At 40.5% G+C, this 20,592-nt stretch overlaps 1 protein-coding gene across 3 annotated transcripts in view; it reads left to right on the top strand.

Annotated features, from left to right (window-relative positions):
- The first annotated feature begins 1,293 nt into the window (after positions 1 to 1,293).
- The window catches only part of EMP3 (epithelial membrane protein 3 (MAM blood group)), a 51,021-nt gene continuing 31,722 nt past the window's right edge, over positions 1,294 to 20,592 (top strand). The window contains exons 1-2 of one of the 3 annotated variants that reach the window (XM_072110460.1): positions 1,294 to 1,461; positions 2,310 to 2,441. The gene's annotated coding sequence lies outside the window, so the exon portion shown is untranslated. Of the gene's footprint in view, positions 1,462 to 2,309; positions 2,442 to 11,958; positions 12,228 to 20,592 lie in introns of those variants that run through there. The other 2 variants (XM_072110459.1, XM_072110461.1) reach the window with 2 other exon arrangements.

The raw sequence follows: 20,592 nt of genomic DNA, 5'->3' as shown, positions 1-20,592 counted from the left end.
ACTATCAGTGTCTGAGAATGCTGATAAAGTTGAATGTGAGGAAAGCGGCCACAACAAGTGAAAGCTTCCTCCATTTCAAAATTAAAATTGGCTTAAACAGTGAAAATACTGAAAGGTTGGTGTCAGCTATACTGCATTCAGGGCAGCTGTCTACAATAATATGAAAGAGGCACAGTATTCCTTTATCATTGCATATTTTATTTTTCTGTTTTTAATATTGCATCAACACTAGTTCCAAGATTTATATCACTCATTTAGAAAGATAATATAACCAAGCCATTCAGCCACGAGCATGTCTTTTCAGTGTGAAAGGAAACCAAAGAATGTGGAGAAAACCCATGTTAACACAGCAGAATATACTGTGGGGGGATTTCTCATATGCCAGTGCCCCTGCGCCCAGTGTATGATAATGGCCACACTCCCCTTGTCGCGCCGGATACAGAGGTTTATTGATGTATTCCTTTATTAATATAGTGCACACAGATTACACAGCACTGCACAGAGCTTGCCAAATCTGTCCCTGTCCCCAATGGGGCTCACAATATAATCAATCTTCAGTATGTTTTGGGGTGTGGAAGAAAACCGGAAGATCCGGATGAAACCCAAGCAAACAATTTTTAGGTTGATCTCCATGCCTTGTATATGCACTTGACTCAATAAAAACTATAAAAAATACCTTTACAGATTACATTTGATTCCTATATGACCAGTCAAATGCCCCTGACTTCCTCACTCTGCAGGGGCAGCCGCAGTTGTTTTTGCAGACCTTCCTATTGAATGTAATGTGCAGGGCTGCTGTGCCCCTTGTGTTTATCCTGGAAACAAAATTGCCCAGAATAACGAGACATAGATGTATAATAAGAAGCAATCATATCATATTAAACTATTATTTCCAGTGTCCTAACAATAATAAAAGATCTATAAGTAGTGCCTACCTAATTTCTAAAAGGTACCAACAAAGATGAATAAAAAAGACCTCCATTTGTGATGTAACACGAGTTCTTGACAATATTTTACACCACTTCTGCTTCTAAGTGGGAACAGTGATAACCCAGTCTTGTTTCACATGTTAAATATTTTCAAGCCACAGCATCTGATGCTCTCTCTTTTATACCAACATAACTGCTTAGGATTGTAACTTAACCTAAAACATCTGTCTGTAGAGTTAGCAGAATGTGCATGCTGAAGAGCTGCCCAAGTTTAGAAAGGGGAAGGGTGGTGGTGGTGGGGGCTGTGATGAATATGCTCAGAAAAGTTCTTTTTAAAGTGTGGTTTAGATGGGTGTGATGTGGGAGGGTATATGTCCCCATCAACATTAAGCAGAAGGGAGGAGTGCTGCAGTGCAAATACTTCATGTTAACTCCCTCTTAAAGCATCACTTTTATGTGAACAGGGGACTACAATCCTAAAGAGCCGAAGGAAGAAGAAGGTCATCTACTTGTAAGAAGTTACATCTTAGTGGTAAGCTACTTTGATATTTACTGTCAAAAGTTCTCTGTTAAGCTTTACCATAGTCTACTAATTGGATTTAGTCAATGCATCTGGTCAATACTGTACATTCATTTTAGCTTTTGAGACTGAATAATAGAAGACAAAAAGTAAATGTTCTTATAATGAAATAAAATCTGAAACAAAACTTCCCTTGCCTCTGTAGACATGGCTCTCTTTTCCTGCTTCACAAATAGATTTGCAGATGTTTGAGGTAGTTTTCGCGTGGGGCCCTGAGATGTAGAGGGAGAAGTTAAATGATCTCCAGGCTTGCAATAAAATGAACATGTGGTTTCTATCTTATACAGTTTAGTAAAAGACACTCATTCATTTTGTCTGTTGACCATCATAGCGCATGTGGACTTTCTTTCTCGAGGCAAAATTATTTCTTTATACAAGTAACAGTAAAAATTATCTAAGTAGAAAAGTAGATTCTGTCACTCACATGAAAGGATAATATTGTACTATGATACCATGTAGACAGTGCTGGATGTATCTACATTCGGTTATGTACAATATGAATTTCTTACATGCTTAGAAAGTGAAGGGCAAGTGACTAATGTTGTAATTATCAGAGGGGTCTGATCTCTGTAATGTATGTTCCCTGCACAAACTGCCATACAGAGAAAAACTGAGGAGTTCTCAGCAATAGGGTCCACACCAACCAGGAAGTGATTGCATATGCATATGATGTGTATACAGGCAGTCCCCGGGTTACAAGATAGGGTCCAGGGGTTTGTTCTTAAGTTGAATTTGTATGTAAGTCGAAACTGTATATTTTATAATTGAAGTTCTAGACAATTTTTTTTCTTTTGCCCCAGTGACAATTGGAGTTGCAAAATTTTTTACTGTAATTGGACCAAGGATTATCAATAAAACTTCATTACAGACACCTTATAGCCGATCATTGCAGTCTGGGACTATAGTAAAGCATCCAGAGAGCTTCACCAGAGGTAACACTGGGCAAGGGGTCTGTCTTTAACTATGGGTCGTCTGTAAGTCAGGTGTCCTTAAGTAGGGGACCGCCTGTAATATTATTTCTCTTGGTAGGAAAAACTCTTCAGCTTTTCCAAACTAATCTTCATAAGTTCCATGGAAGAGCTTGTTAACCTTTTCTGAATATATGTTTTGAATCAGCTTTAATGCAATTTTGTGCTAAAAACAAGTGGGGCTGCTTTTTCCCTTATAACCAGTTACATATTTATTTCAATATTCCTTGTATCTCTATTTTTAACTTTTAAGAAAAATGACACCCATGTGTGAATTCTCTTATTTATGTGAGACATTCCTGGTGGAAAAATAACAGGATCAAAATCCTGGTGTCAGGATTTGGGGAATACTTCGCACCTATAGAATCAAAATCACTGAATAAAGCAAAGGAATTTCCTGTAATGGCCAAAGAGGAAGGTGGTTTGACCTGTGGATGTTACAATAACAAATATTGCTGACAATAATAACTACTAACAAAAAATGAGGCACTCTCTTAAGGGAGCTAATAAACATTAATGCAAATAATGAATATTGAAATTTTCAATTGCATCATAGCTACTATATAGCTACAGATATAGTAACCCGCTATGCTGCAGTTGTATGGCCCACTCCACATTCTCAATTCTTGATTAGGTTGAACCTAGAAAGGAGCACTATTTTAGGAGCACAACTAATGTGTGCTAATGTGGGCATTTGTACTTTCAATATTCATAAGATGCCTTAAGTACTGAATGGATATGTGATTTTAAAAGTGTAATACTAAAGAAGAAAGTGCCAGGATTTCCTATTTTCTGCATAGGGAAACCAATAGGAGGTGCAAAGTTAGACTAATCAGGCCTAAACTACATCAGGTTTCAATGCCATTCAAATGGTGTAGAAGTCCTAGCAATTGCTAGTGAAATGTCAGCAACTGAGATTATTTCCAGGGGATGCAGCCGGCGGGGGAGTGGGCCGATGTGGGGGATACCTGCAATTAGAGCATAAGAACATTTATTAAAGGGCTAAAGCAACATTAATTAGTCTGATGGACAGTAAAGCTGCAGTAACAGGCTTCAAACAGGAACCTGCCTAATAATAAATAACCCCCATTGTTTAGATGGCGGTGAAACGCCAGTAGTCAACCCTCGTAACATGCTAATTTATGGTATTATGCTGGAGAAATCCTCAGTTTTCAACTGTTATCTGTGAAGTAAGGCTTCATTTCATTCTAAGGTTATATTCCCACATGCCACATTTGCTGCAGAAATGTCTACAACTGTCACAATCAGTCATGTGCTTACCACTAATAGAATCCCTTCCAGATGCATGCAACTGAGAGGTCTCTTGAGTGGGAATATGCCCTAAGATATGTTGTTTTCCTGTTAAAATATCTACTTATTAGATTGGGAGAAGGGCTCCTTTTTGGAATCTAATCTGGCTCCTCTGATCCAAAAAATTAGGAAGAAAATTAAAGTATGGGTCACGCTCCCTATCTCACAAGCAGACAGGATAGCCCTAACCAAGATGATTATATTACCTCAACTGAATTATATCATATCTGCCACTCCAATATGTATAAATAGTAAATATTTTAAGACAATAGAAACCTTTCTAAATGAACTGATTTGGGGCAGAAAGCGGGTGCGAATCAAAATCCAATACCTAAACAGACCTAGAGGTAAAAGGGGTATAGAGCTACCCAATTTCTTCTGGTATTATATGGCTACTACCCTGCAATATTTAACAGCTGAGAACAGTAAGAGGATAATTAAGGTTATAGCTAAAAGGGTAAACTTAGAGACTGATAATGAACTTGTATTGGCAGAATCTGGATTATTAAGGGATATTAGAATTTCACGAATACCTTTATGTAAACTTTTTCTAAAAGTATGGGAGTGGTTCAAGCACAGTTTTAACATTAAGGGGGGTACAGAATATTCACCTTTGTGGAATAATTTAGGCTTAAAAGAATTTAGGGATTATCACGACAAACAATTCTGGGAAGATATGGGAATATGGTTGGTTGCACAGCTGGTTGAAAACGGAAATTTAAGAACTTTTACACAGTTAAAAAATCTTTTCTCACTGGAGGATAAGCATTATTATAGTTGTGGGGATTTGCTCTGGTAGTTGACTGGTAGCAGTGCAGAAAGCCGGGACACAAGCAGGTTTAAAGTCCAACTTAAGTGTTTATTCACACTTGCATCGGCTTAGGCACATGCAAAAAAAACTTTACAAAAGTAATTCCTGCCCGGCTAGGCGCTGTCTAACACATTTGGCGGACCCTAGCTATCCGGGTACCAGGCTGCCTGGCACCCGCTCTTGGCCAGCAGCAAGACAGGAGACCCTCAGTTACCTTTGCTGTGAGAATGCAATCTCGCTTTCAGCTCTCCAGGTAGGGCCTCTCCTACTGCTTCTGGCCTGCAGACTAAATCAGGCCCTAACGAGGCCTGTGAACCGCACCTGTGGACTATACAAAAGCCCAGGACCGAAGCCCGGGTGGAATAGGAGTCCCACTACCAGCCTACCCCTACTCCATAATAAGCAGGCCCAGTACGGACATTACCAATGTGTCTGTGTTAGCTAGGCCAACACAGACAAAACAGACTATTCCTGCTTATCATGTCTGCATTAACCCTTGGGTTACTGCAGACAAACCCAGGGCTTTTACCACCAGCATTTCATCTGCCTGTAAGACAGGTAGTGGTTTTCCCACACAACACCTCTCACTTTCTCACATAGTATATAAGTATATACAACTAGCTTATAGAATGGGTAGAATAGTAAATAAGGAAAAACTCTTTTTGAGAGAATACGAACAAATTAAATTTTTGGGGGCTTACGGGACAAAAAGAAGACACTATCTAAGACATATACAGTAACTACTTGCTGAGGAGGTTGAACACTGTAAATGAACTTGTCAGTAAGTGTAAGTGGGCTAGGGAGATAGGTGCACTAGGTGAAGCACAATGGGATAGCATCTACAATAATATAGAATTGGATGGACTACCAGAATCTTTTAAGCTGATACAAATCAAGATAATCTATAGACTGTACTGTAGCCCAAGGATGATCAGTAAATATAAAAAAGGGAAAGAGATAGAATGTCGTAAATGCAAGGAGAAAAATGTGGATATACTACACATGCTCTGGAACTGCAAACCAATTATGGACTTTTGGGAAGAAGTCCACAAAAGGATAAAAATGGTTACGCAGATCGACATACCAGATACCCCGGACGTAAGGATTTTAGGTAGTTTGACAAAATTAGAAGGCACCTCATGTAAAATCAAATGGATATTAAGAGCATTATTTATAGCAAGGTATCTAATAGTCAGGAGATAGATGTCACAAGAACCACCACGGTATTGCAGTAGAGATATCTTTTGTTAGATGCGTGTGATTTTTGTAAAAAAAAAAAAAAACTACTTATTGACATGTATAACCTGTAGAAACCTTATTTGTGTAATCCTGTTAATGCCTGGTACATTGAGGCTGTTTGCAATTTACTTGTATACAATTTAGGGATTTTTGTGTTTCTTAGACCTACAGAGTTATTTAGTTTACTTTCCTTTAAAGACAACCAAACTTTTCTAGGACTTCCCCATCTGCACATTAAAATTGTCTCCATAGGCAAACAAGCAAACACAATGACACAATGGCTAATGTTTCTTGAAAACAGAGGGAAGTCTTATTAAAGCTGCGGTATGATAAAATATGAGAGATGTCACATATACATGTGTAAACTACTCACACTGGGGAAATCCCTTTTATAACTTATCTTTCCTTCATTTGTGAGAAATCACCCAGCCCAGCTTCCAATGTAATCTACAGACATAGAGATGTTTTCATAGGCTGAAAGACTCCAGGACAAGTGCAGGCACCACTTCTCTTCTTTGGTTTCCTTTCTGAATCATATACAGTATGTGTGCACAGTTTATGGGTGTTGCCTTTGCACATTTGGCTTTGCATCCAAGTCTTTGATATAAAAAAATGACGATAAAATATTACATGTAGTTCAGGGGTGCACAACCAGTGGACCGCAGAGCCTTGATCCTTGTGCAGCAAATGGTAAGTAGGAATAGGTGCCTGGCTGCAGGCAGAGCACAGTACTGGGGTCTATCAGAGCCCCTGCATGCAGCCAGTCAGTTATACACAATTATTACCTGCTGCAGGGCCTCTTCAGGGAAGCTGCTTCCTCCAGAGCTGTACTGAGGCTGCAATGAACACTGATAGCTCAGCCCACATCCATACCTCCCAACATTTGGGTGAGAGAAAGAGGGACAAAAAGCCCGTCCCCTTTTTTCTAAACCATGCCATTGTCCCATCAAAGCATAGTATAATATCGACCTTGATGGTCCCCACATAGTACAATGCCCCTTACTTTGGCCACCCCCCCCCCACCCATGGACCTGTATAATACATCCTAATGCAACTCTGCAACATATAAAACATATAAAACCCTCTTTAATTTTATCCTACCTTTAAATTTGGTTTTCCACTTTTATTTATCTCCCCAAACTTTCACATAATACTATCTGTACTACTACCCCTCCTCATATGGTATGGTGCCTGTTCTCCTTCCTCCTAATGTAGCTCTTGTCCTCCATCCTCCTCCTGTAGCTCCTGTCTTCCAGCTTCCTTCTGTAGCTCCTGACCTCCACCCTCCTCCTGTAGCCCCCTGTCTTCCCGCCTCCTCCTGTAGCCCCCTGTCTTCCAGCCTCCTCTTTTAGCCCCCTGTCTTCCAGTCTCCTCCTGTAGCCCCCTGTCCTCCAGCCTCCCCATGCGGTCTCCTGTCCTCCGGACCCTCCTGCGGTCCCCTGTCCCCCAGCCAAAACCAGTAGCCTCCTGTCCTCTAGCCTCCTCCTGTCTTCCAGCCTCATTCTGTTACCTACTGTCCTCTATCCTGCTCCTGTGGCCCCCCTGTCCTCCAGCCTCCTGTGGCCTCCTGTCCTCCAGCCTCCTCCTATAGTTCCCTGACCTCAAGCCTCATCCTGTAGCCCCTGTCCTCCAGCCTCCTCATATGGTCTCCTGTCCTCCAGACCCTCCTGTAGCCCCCTTTCTTCCAGCCTCCTCCAGTAGCCTTCTGTTCTCCAGCCACATTCTGTGGCCTACTGTCCTCCATCCTCCGCCTGTGCCCCCCTGTCCTCCTCCTTTCGTCCCCGGTCCTCCAGCCTCCTCCTGTAGATACTGTCCCCCAGCATCCTCCTGTCCTCCAGCCTCCTCCTCCAGCATCCTCCTAGTGTCCCCCAGCCTCTTCATATCCCCCAGCTATCTCCCCTTCTGCCTCTCTCTCTTCTCCTGGGTTCCGACTGACTTGTGGAGGTGGCAGGCAGTCAGGAGTGGAGCTACCTCCTCACATGACTCGTGCAGACATCATGTGAGGAGATAGCAGGGTATGATCCTGCCTCCTCCTAGTTCCGATGCTTGTCTGCTCTGCAGCTCTAATGTTTGGGACCAGGAGGAGGTGGGACAAACTGCAGGAGACAGCACAAACCCGGGACATTCTCCCAGCTGCCTGTGATGGTGGGACAGAGCCCAAAAAACGGGACTGTCCCGCCAAATCCAGGAAGGTTGGGAGGTATGCACACCTCGTGTAAAGCCATCTGTGTGCTGGGTTGGCTGCAGTGCGAGAAGGCCTCCTCCACCCTCCATCCTCCTGTATTATGGTAAGCCTAGGAAGGGGGCCACCTGGACTGTCCAGCTTACTTTAAGTTCACTAGAGTAGACCTCAAAAAAAGGTCACTTACCTATCCCCTTTTTCATTTTCAATAGTGTTTAGCTTTTTATAAATGCAACTGTGTCTGAGCCTTGCTCTTTATGCGCATAGTGTCTGAATAAATGGATCGTTCTCTAGAATACTGCCTGTATAGATTTCTCAAATATTATGCATGTGAGATAAGGACCCCAATAGGCTTCTCAGGATAGGCACAGTTTTCTCAGGAAAGATGGCCATGGTCTTAGTGTTGGTGAGTGATACTGAGTTGATGCAACTGTGTTTATTTCAGGTTAGAAATATATACGCAGAATGCAAACTTTCATTAGTGACTGCAGTAAGTACACAGGTGCATGTTAGGAAAGCATAGGAAACATATTCACAATTGCTGGCAGTTCACCAGCAAATCACTTATTTCAGGGCTTCTACTTCAGTTTAATAGTATAAAAGCCTTGATGAATGCCCCCCTATGTTGTATTTTTACAGAAACTGAGATATCCACTGTTAAAGATGCAGTTGGAAATGGATAGCTTGTTTACAGAGGTAGGTGCTTCGATCCAACAACTTCTGGTCATTGGCTAAAGCATTGCATCTAATGTTATGTCCAGCGCACATCAGTGGTCGGGTCAGCATATCCTACCTCTATATACAAACAGAAGCATGTACCGTGGTTGGGTACATATTTTTATTTAAACCCTTACATCCCCTTTAAGGCCACCTTGCAGGCATGTGGAAACTTATGGCCATTGGCACTCCCCTGGTGGATTCTGGGAAATACGCAAATAGGGTGTATATATCCATATGGCAGTCATGACGGGGTTAATTCAACTCTGCAGTTTTAAAAATGACAAGTATTTACTATTGATTAGTCAATAGGTCTCAACTGTATTCATTATTATATGTTATTGTGGTTATATGGAAGATATGGAAATATGAAAATCAAGAGTAAAAGTAGGTGCCTCTTGGCAGAAGTTCCTATTTTTGTCTCTAAAGCCAAGCTCAGGCTAGTGTTATAAACAAGCACCCCACAGGAACCTGATGATCCCACAAGAAAAGATATTTTATATTTTGAGGCAAGAAGTGTCAAGATGTGTCATAAAAACTTGGTCGTAAAAGCACATTACCAAACACCAAGAGTTCCACATGTCAGCTTAAATCACTTGGTTTGGAGGATGGAGGACTGTCAAACAACGGCAGGCTCACTTTCTTAACCTAGGGCACATTCACACTGCCATTGCACGGTGTACAGTAGCACGGCGGGCACACGGCGGCGCTGGGGAAAGGAGGTGAGCACCGCTCACCATAGGGATATATGGCACACGGCACCGTATGCCGAGAAAAGATAGGACATGTCCTATCTTTTCACGGCTACGTGCTGCACCGTACCGCTCCCATACGACACACGCCTATTGCTGGCCTACGGGGGACGTATATGCGACATATATATGTCGCCGTATATACGTCCCCTGAACGGCCGTGTGAATTCAGCCTAAGTCTCTGATCTTGACAGTAATATTAGCCATTTTTTAAACTAGCTTTACTTCAGTAATATCATTGTCAGAATATTGACCAGTGCCACTGCATTTAACTGATCTTAATTCATCATTAGACTTAGTGTAATCTTCTGTATCATATATGTTTTACATTAGCTGTAGATGCCATGTATGGTATAGTGCACAAATGAATTTTTTTGAGAGAAGGCCAGAGCAAGGTTGTCTGTGCCAACTGGCATCACATTGGAATTTATTTGTGGGTGAGATTTAAGTGAATAGTTTTCATTTACAGGAACTAGAGGGGGATTGTGTACTTTTTATTGTACCTGATAAAGATTGATATATTTTAGAGGGATAATAAAATAGAACTCTGAATTTTCTAATTTAGGACCCCTTTAAATAAAACAATCCTTAAACTTAAAAGTAATTCTGTAAAAACCTCATTCACACAAATATATTTATATACAATTCCCCACTAGTATAGAGGTGAAACAAACCATCTATAAACATGTATTGGGGTCATTCTGCTCCTCTTTATGACTCTGATTCCCAACATTATATAGTTGTTACACAGAGATGCTGAATAATAGCAGAAACAGTGCTTGAGAAGGAATTTCTACATATAACCAACAGATAACATTGCAGTAGGGGCTGAAATATTCAAGACATAATAATCAGATAAACTACAAATTGAATCTTCAGTGCATGAAGCACATGCTATGGGAAGTGTCCCTCGCTGTAGTCAGATGACTCACATCTGCTTGTCATTTTATCTGAACACAAGAATGTTTTTGTGTAAAGCACAGGAAGTTAAATTATTAAAATTATTTCATTTCCTTTATTTGTGTGTGTGCCCATGTACATGTATGTAGCTGAGCTTTTAAATTATTAAAATAACCCTGTCTCTACTTTTGCTGCTGGGTGGCCGCTGGGGGTAGAGAAAAATTCTTGAATGCTTCTTAGGGTGCACTATGACCTTTTTCACATTCCTGCCTGGTTTGAAAGGGGGCATTGGGTATAGTAATAACAACTGCAGACCCTAAGATGTTTGGGTGTAGATGTGATGTGTAAAGCATAACAGTGATACTGGAAAATTTTAATTTCCATTTGCCCATTTCATTTTATTTAGGAGTTGCCATAGAAATGAACAACATTGTCTCAAATTCCCAACTTGTAAATTCCATGCAAGTCTGTAAGTTTACAGTGAGAAAGATTGAAGATGTAGCATTAAAATTCTTAGTGAACAATGTTTATGTGCGGGGTATAGCCCAATGTCTATGGACCAATATTCTAAATGTGGCCATAACAATAGCCTAAGATGTTTTTGAACTGCACATTGAATACTTGGAGGCACCACTGAGGAGAAAACGTTGCTTTTCTATAAGTTACCTTACCTTTGGAATGAGCAACAAGGCCACCGTATTATATTTGGGTTCCATAAGCATTAATTACTCAAGAGGGGGTCAATAATTTGTGTGTTTTGATTATGTTGTTCCCCATAGTTTTTCAAGTTTCTCATTTATTAGTGGCATTACCTGTGCCAGTATAGGGAAAACAGGGTCGTCCTTAACACTGCTGCTCAAATAGAGAAAAACACTCTGGTGAATCAAATTTACTATTTATTTTTGTGGAGCTTTATAAAATGGAAATAAATATGTCTCTTAAGAGGCTCGCACCATTTCAATGTGTTAACCAGCTAGTTTTAAACTCTCTTTAAAAAGCAAACCTGGAATATTATTTGAGTAAAGGACTGCCCTAATCAACTCTGGGTACTGTATATGCATTTTTCCCCAAAGTGTCACAGTGAAAACCATTACAGATGTATTATTTACTATGACTAACTGCATATTTTAAGATGAGTTTATATTTTGTTTCCCACTGATGAATGTGACCATGAAGCCTGAAGATTCTAGCAAACGTCTCTGCCTTGGGCAAATTTGGTCTCATCTGGCTTAGTATCAAGGAGACATTCCTGCTTCACTACAGTAAACAGTGGAGCAATTGAAAAATGGTCATACTTTCCAAGCATGAAAACTGTGAAACTCCCTAGTGCCTTCACATAGTTATCATTCATTGAAATGTTCATATGTTGTACGTAATTTATATTTGGGAGAATTTAAAGTAGTGCCCTTTTATTTTAAAGAAATTACCAGATGCTTTATATGTAAGGCTCCTTTCACACACATGTATGCTCGCCCAGACGTAGCCCTGGCAAGCATACGGCATCGGGCTGGAGAGGAGGAGGGGTGAGCACTGTTCTCCACTGTGATGCTTGCCATCTGGCTGTAATCACAGGGAAAGAGAGAGCATGCCCTATCTTTTCCCTTTGCATAGTACAGTGCCACAAGTGTGTGTACCGTACCACCGCTGGGCACCGTAGCTCTCTTTGGGGACGTATATCCAATATATGTATATCCTCAACGTCTGTGTGAAAGCAGCCTAACACTGTGGGGCAGATGTATCAAGCTACCTCCTGATGAAGCATTTGTGCGAAACGCGCGTCGGGGTGTATCCTTTGGCTTTCCCATGACCTGCCCAGCGTCTGTCCATTATGTTTTCGGGTGAGTGTGCAATAGTATTTTGATATTTTTTCTAACACTGGATGGTACCTTCAGTGTTGTGTATGGTTTATATTCTTTCTACTGCACTATTGCCACTTTTTTCCCTATGTATTTGAGTCTATTTGAGACTATATTACTATTATCTACAATTATACTATTTGGACTCTGGGCTAAGAGGGGTAGCCATTGGTCTCCTGTGTTGCCCTTTTTCCATCTGGGGCTACTTGTGTCCCCCATATATTGTATTCATATTTTCTTCCCATTTGAGGGTTATATATGTTGTATCTATGTATTTTCAATAAAGAATATTATTTTTTATATATTAGTGTTTATTGCCGCTCTGGTTTCTTCTGGTATTCTGAGTATATAGTTGGAGAGGCTTTGATGATTTATGGAGGAATGTAGGGGTAGGTTTGGTTTTGTGCAGATGTATCAAGCTGTCTGAAAGACAGAATATTTCCAGTTGCCCATGGCAACCAATCACAGCTCCCCTTTAAAATATTCATGAGCACTGGTAAAATGAAAGCTGAGCTGCCATTGGTTGTCATGGGCAACTAGAAATGTTCTGACTTTCAGACAGCTTGATAAATCTGCCCCTGTATTTGCACATTGGGGAGATATATAAAGTGCCAGTGCCAATCCCCCCTGCTCCATTGTGCCTGATGGATATACCAATAGACTTTGGCCTCTCATACACCACCAAATGTGCAGCTGGACAATTGTACACCAGGACCTGCCTGAAGTAGAATTGTGCAGTAACCAGTGCCAGGAATGAACCTAGGCTATAACTAGTGTGACGTCCCACACTGGTCCCCTCCATTGCTTGGCATGTAGATGGGGGAAGAGGTGTAAGGGGAGGAACAGATGCAATTCCTGAATTAGTTTTGTTAAAATCTCATCCACTCCAGCACCACTATATTACATCCTCTACACTATCACTGTAAGGCTACATTCACACGGATGTATGAAAACAGCCGTATCCGTACCGTACCGTACCGTTTTTTTACGGATTACATACGGCCACATTCATTTCAATGGACAATACGTCTGACCATTTATATTGCCGTTGTTAACTCCGTTCCGTACCGTACCGTATACTGGCCGTATAAAAATATAGAGCATGTCCTATTTTCTCCCGTATTTCAGTTCCGTATGCCCTAGAAGTCTATGGGGACGTATAAAATACGGGTTGCATACGGATGAAAAACGTCACGTATATACGGCCCGTAAATACGGGACTGGAGAAATCATACGGTCGTGTGAATGTAGCAGGCTACATTCACACGGACGTATAAAAACGGCCGTATACGTACCGTTTTTTTACAGGTTACATACGGCCACATTCATTTCAATGGACAATACGTTCAACCATTTATATTGCCGTTTTTGACACTGGAGTGTACGGACCGTATACTGGCCGTATAAAAATATAGAGCATGTCCTATTTTCTCCTGTATTTCAGTTCTGTATGCCCTAAAAGTCTATGGGCATGTATAAAATACGGGTTAAATACGTGCTGCATACGGATGAAAAACGTCACGTATTTATACAGAAATAAAGCCTGTAGATACAGGACTGGAGAAATACATGTCCGTGTGAATGCAGCCTAATACTGTATATCTACTGCACTGCCACTGTAAGACACCCACTACACTGCTACTGTAATACATTTAGTATACTGCCAATATGAAACATCCGCTACCACTGTAATACATTCATTATACTACAAGTGAAATACATCCACTGCACTGGCACTGTAATACACTGCAATGCCACTATAAGACATCCATTACACTGGCACTGTAATACATCCATTACACCGCCACTGTAATACATCCACTAAATTGCCATGGTAATACACCTTCTCCACTGCACCTGTAATACATTCACTGCACATCCAGTGCAAAATATCCAGAACACTGTCCTGTAATACATCCACTGCACTGCCACTGTAATACATCCATTACACCGCCACTGCAATACATCCACTAAACAGCCATGGTAATGCACCTTCTCCACTGCACCTGTAATACATTTACTACACTTCCACTGCAATATTCCGGGAATATGAACTTCTGACACAAAAACCCATGATGATATAAATAAATTAATACAACAATATCCATGCCATTAGCCACAAAACGGAGCTTAAATAATTTGATTTTATGATTTACAAAATTTATGGCCTCTCTAAAGTAGGTGGAGTTATCACTAAGATGGCTGCCACTGGAAACTACAAGTTCCATGATCCTTTAGTTCTCAGTAACTCCTCCTACCACTTATGCTCTGCTCCCAGTGATGATATAACAGGTTTTCTTGCTCTGTTACCATAGTAATGATGTGTAACTGCCATCACCACCACACTGGCCATACTGGATGCACTGCAACCAACCGACTGATTAAAGGGCCAGTAGCATTTTAATTCTTCATTACAGTCTATGTCTTCAGCATTTTCTGCTAAGGGGAGCTAAATTTTAAATAACAACTAATTACACACTAGCTTATATTTTGAGTACCCATTTGTATATGAATTATGCTGATTCCTGGAATACCCCTTTAACTAAACTGGCATGGTAATACACCTTTTCCACTGTACCCGTAATGCAACCAATATACTGCACCTGTAATACATTCACTGCCACTGTAATACATTCGCTACACTGCCACTTTTTTAAGTTTCCTGAAATTGCCCTTATTAATCATTGCAATGTATCTTAAGTTTGATCCATTTGTGATAAATGTGATTAGTTGCCTGTTTAGTCTCACTTTTGCAACTTTTTTTTCGTTTTGCAACTTTTTAGTCCCAAATAGTAGTGAAAGTATGTCTGGTTCCAGCATGCTCTGTTTTGTAACTTATTATAGGAGCACTTATTATAGACACTAGTTAAAATCCAAAAGCAATAATAAGTGAATGGTCTGATAAAAAGATAAGAGTGGTGATAAACTAATCCACAATGTAATAATGATAATAATGATAGTATTACTACTACTACTAATAATAATAATAATGATGCACAATGTCCACAACTAGTGTCTACTTGTATATCGATTTGTGTATTTATCCTTTAATTACTTTTACCTGCACATGTACCTAATTATCCTATATTTATACCTAACGTGGATGGTTACTAATTTACTAATTTATCAATTTATTAATCTACTAATCTACTCTATATGTCCTTGTTCTTGTTTAATTTTATGCTATTATAACAGTCTCTGACCTGATGAAGACACCGTTACGGTGTTGAAACGCGTTGTCAATAAATACGAATAAAATTCCTTTAATTTCACTCTGGATGTAGTGCGTCGATCAATTTCCCCGTACCATTTTTTACCCTTTGCATCTATTATGTCCTTCTGGACCACCATCCAGCCCCGGGGCCTGACGCTGCAACTCCTCCTTGACCTACAAGCAACTCCCCATCTCGCCCCCCCATTTGTGCACACAATAATAGGCGCCTGGCTCAAAAAATCCGTCAACTCCATTTTGCACCCTAATTTCAAAAATTTGCACAAAAAAAGAGAAAAAAAAGTCCCCCTATAAGTGTATTATGTCCACTAAACTACAATGGTGATACACCTTCTCCACTTCACTTGTAATATATCCACTACTCTGCCGCTGTAGTACATCCACTGCACTGCCACTGTAATACATTCACTACACAACAAGTGTAAAACATCCACTGCACTGGCACTGTAATATATCCACTATACTACAAGTGTAATATATCCACTGCACATCCACTTAACTGGCATGGTAATATACTTTCTCCACTGCACCTGTAATACATCCACAACAAAAGAACCAAAAGATCTTTTGTAGACTTGCCCTGTACTACGTTCGTAAGGTAGTTGTAATGTCATAAAGCAGTGGATCCTATTGTTAAGCAAGTTTGTACCTCACTATCGTACAGTCTATATACACAGATGTTGTCCGCAAACTTGGGTATGTGCGGAAAGGGGGTGGGGAGAATGTATGGAGCTTTGTTTGTATGCAAGATGTGAGTGTGTGTTGGCAGTGTGGTTAGTGGTATTACACCATTCAATGCTGTGTTTAATTCTGCAGCTACATACATGTTGAATTATTGTTATAATGTGATAAATATAAATTTTAGGTACGCCACTCCTGTTAAGTACAGATGCCGCAATGTATGTATGTGCAACATCCCCCACCAGGGCCTAGCCTTTTCTTGGGGCCTGGAGACAGCCCGAGCCCGGAATACCTGAGTGGCTAGGGGTTGCGGCCTAGGCACGCTCCAGCAGGGTGGTGTTGGCAAGAAATGATGAGGGAGAGGTTATAGCAGTTCTCCTTGGGGGAACCCTTTAGTGCAGTGGTTCTCAACCTTTCTAATGCTGTGACCCCGCAATACAGTTCCTCATGCTGTGGTGACCCCAAACCATGCAACTCGCAGTAAAAACACAGTAAAATTTCTGCTCCGATGGCTTTAGACGACCCCCGGTTTTGGTCGTTCGACCCCCGCTGGGGTCCCGACCCACAGGTTGAGAACCACTGCTTTAGTGAGTATGAGTCTCTGTGTGGTGAATAGGGTGCCCGTGATGGTGACAGCCGTAGTAGCAGGGACCAGACAGAGGCAAACAAAAGTTGAACAAAAATAACTTACAGTTCTTTATTGTAACCGACCAGAACAGTAGCAATGTGCCTTGACAAATGGTAGAATGCTGGGGCTGCAGTTGGAGATGGAACCACAGGAATGGGTCTTCAGCCTGGATGCAATGGCAGGCTGGGAGATAGCTGTGTTCTCGTAGGATGTTTCAGCTTGTCCTGGGTTGCTTCAGATATCACCCTTAAAGGTAGGACGATACCCCTTTCTCTCACTAGCTAGCTCCTCTAAGCTGCTCAGGCAGGGAGCTGAGCTCTGGCTGCACTGGTCTGTCTTCCTGTCTAACTAGACTGGACTTCTCTTCTTCACACACTGACTCTAGAACTTTCCTGACCAGTTTTATTACTCCCACTGGTCAGGTGGTGGTTCCTCCTCCAATCGCATCCCAGCTTACAAATACAATATCAGAACACATGTGATTGGCTGACACATATTTCATCACATTCTTCACTTAACTCCTGCCTTAACCAGGCAGGATCTACCGCTGCAGTGTTCCCCTGTGTTATGTAGTGACATGCTGTGGGGCTGATCAGACCCTTCACAGGCTGTAAGCTATATGGTGGGGCGTATTCGCAACAACCCCTCTGCCTTGCATCGGCAGGGGTGTTGCATATGATACCGTATTTTTGACAAGGTTTTTGTTACTGTTTTGTTCTTTTAAAAAAATGGTTAAAATGTATTTATAAACACTAAATAAACACAAAAAACTGCTTTCAGGAAAATTTTTAACCCTTTGAGCGCTGCATAGTAATGAAAACAAAATGGAGATGAAATTTGAAATGGTCTAATTTTGTTGGTAATACATTCATTTAGCCCTAAAATTTACACTTTTCCAAAAGATAAAATAGTAAACCTATCTTAAAATTTGTAATACAATTTCTTCTGAGTACGGAGACACTCCACATGTGGATGTTACTTGTTGTTTAGGTGCACAGCGAGCCACAGAATAGACGGATGGTCGTGCAAATGGCAGTTTTGTCCTATTGAACTTAGTGGATTTTAGTTTCCTCATTGTCGCCTTTTTTTGTAGACAATAAAATTTTAGGTTTTCCGTTTAGGTTTTCCCATGTGTGAGCAATTTTTCTGCGGGGTGAGATGCATTTCCAGTATTACCATTTTGGGGTTGGTGTGCCTTATTGTTGAAAACATATTAACTTTTTTGGGGTTGGGGGAGTAGGAAATCATCAATAATGTAACTGAATTTTTACTTTATTTTTTTTTTTTTGGGTGTTCACCATATAGACTAATAAACATCTTATTTTTATTCTATGGCTCAGTGTGATGAAGTGGATACCATACGTAGATATTCTTTCTTACATTTTACTAAATTTCTCAAACAATAAAATGTAATATGAGGAAAATCTATAGTTTTTTTGGTCACTTTTTATTGCATTTTTTGTGAGATGAAATACATACAAACCATAATTTTTGGTGAGTGTTTAAGGTTTTTTTATTACAACTTTAGTGTGTGGGTTCAATAATGATTTACTTCTATTCTACGGGTCATTAAGGACGCAGTGATACTATATGTGTGGGGAATGTGTTATGATTTTAAACTTTTTCTCATTATATGTCATTTTATGTGTTAATGTGGATCTTGGGCATTTTTATGAATTTTTTATTGACTAACGGTTTTTTCACTTTTTTTTATTAACTCACCATGGGACAAGAACAATCACCTGATTGCTTGTTCATGATATTGCAGATGTATTGCAGGGTATTAGCTGGCACTGTTTCTTTAAGATCCCGTCACAGATGCACTGCCTACAGACAGCCCTAGAGTCCTGATCGAAACTCAGGGCTGTCATGGAAACAATCAGGGCCCCTGAAAATGTCACAAGGGGGGGCATCATGGGGGAGAGACCCACAGAAGGCATGTTAAATGTTAAGCTGACTGTAGCTTTTAATGTGTTTATCGCAGCTCACTCTGACCGTGGATGTTACACTGGGGTGTCAGCTGTTAGTTACAGCAGACACTCCATGTTTTAGGATGCCAGCCCTGGTCCAATAACAAGCTGGCCAGCATCAGCTCTGCGTTCGATATATCGGATGCTGAGCGTTAAAGCCCAGCCCTCTGCGTCTTATATATGGATGCAGAGCGCTAACAGGTTAAAGGAGCTCTAGACGTTCAGGCCCATTTGTTTACATAGAGGATTTAAGTATCAATGAAAAAAACAAACACCCTTCCTCTTACTGCGCTTAAAATACTGGTAATGTGGATTTTAAAGATTTGAAACAGCCTTTCTGGGAATCTGGATTTGAAATATTTCAAATTGACATTCTGCGAATATGGATTCAAAAGATTTGGAATTGAAATTCCTGCAATGCAGATTTGAAGGATTTGAAATTAACATCTTGGAACTGCAGATTTGAAATATTTGAAATTGAGGTTCAAGGAATACAAATTCAAAGATTTGAAATTGACATTCCAGGAATGCGGATTTGAAATACCGTATATTCCGGCGTATAAGACGACCTGGTGTATAATACGACCCCCCTACTTTCCTGTTTAAAATATAGAGTTTAAGATATATTCGCCGTATAAGACTACACCTTTTCCAACGCATACAAAACACCGGTAAAAATTAAAAAAAAAACAGATTTGAATTTAACATGGTCCTTTTTTTAATTTAAATTCTTATGACGTGCAGGTATATAGCAGGAAAACTGTCGCTCATAAACATAAGGCATACAACAACAACATTACCATCGTCCATTTTACTGTAAATGTTACCATACTGTACCTTAAATTTTTATTTTATTAAATATTCCATGCCATGTACTCAGAAGTACAATGAAAATGGTGAAAAAACGTATTTGCGCCATTTTCTTGTGGGCTTGGATATTACGTCTTTCACTGAGCGCCCCAAATGACATCAAATGACATGTCTACTTTATTCTTTGGGTCGGTACGATTACAGGGATACCAAATTTGTGCAGGTTTTATAATGTTTTCATACATTTACAAAAATGAAAACCTCCTGTACAAAAATTATTTTTTTGATTTTGCCAACTTCTGGCGCTAATAACTTTTTTATACTTTGGTGTACGGAGCTCTGGGTGGTGTCATTTTTTGCAAAATTTGATAAAATTTTCAATGATATCATTTTTAGGACTGTATGACCTTTTGATCCCTTTTTATAGATTTTTTTATATTTTTCAAAATGGCAAAAAAGTGCCATTTTCGACTTTGGGCGTTATTTTCCGTTACGGGGTTAAACGCATTGAAAAACTGTTATCATATTTTGATAGATCGGGCATTTTCGGACGCGTCGATACCTGATGTGTTTATGATTTTTACTGTTTATTTATACGAGGCTACCATGGAGACGGATCGCCGCCCCCGATGACGTCACGGGGAGCGCCGATCCCAGGTAAGATGGCGGCTGCCCACGCTGTGAAAACACCCGCGATCGGGTATGCAGCAAAGACTTACCGGCTATGGAGAGGGCTCAGCCCGTGAGCCCTCTCCATGCAGCCGACCCGACCGCCGCCGTGAATACACGGCGGGCGGTCGGGATTACCGGCGTATAAGACGACCCCAGAGAAGACAGAAAATTTTTCTGTCTTCAAAAGCCGTCTTATACGCCGGAATATACGGTATTTGAAATTGATGTTTTAGGGAATGCGAATTTGAAAGATAATTGATGTACCAGGAATGCAAATTTGAAAATTTTACGTTGAAGTTCTGGGAATGCATAACTGAAAAATTTGAAGTTGACATTCTGGGAATGCCCAATTGA

This window comes from Engystomops pustulosus, chromosome 6 (assembly GCF_040894005.1).
Source record: "Engystomops pustulosus chromosome 6, aEngPut4.maternal, whole genome shotgun sequence".
In the NCBI taxonomy this organism is placed as follows: domain Eukaryota; kingdom Metazoa; phylum Chordata; class Amphibia; order Anura; family Leptodactylidae; genus Engystomops; species Engystomops pustulosus.
The sequence above is the reverse complement of the archived record's forward strand: the minus strand, read 5'-3'. Positions and strand labels throughout refer to the sequence as shown.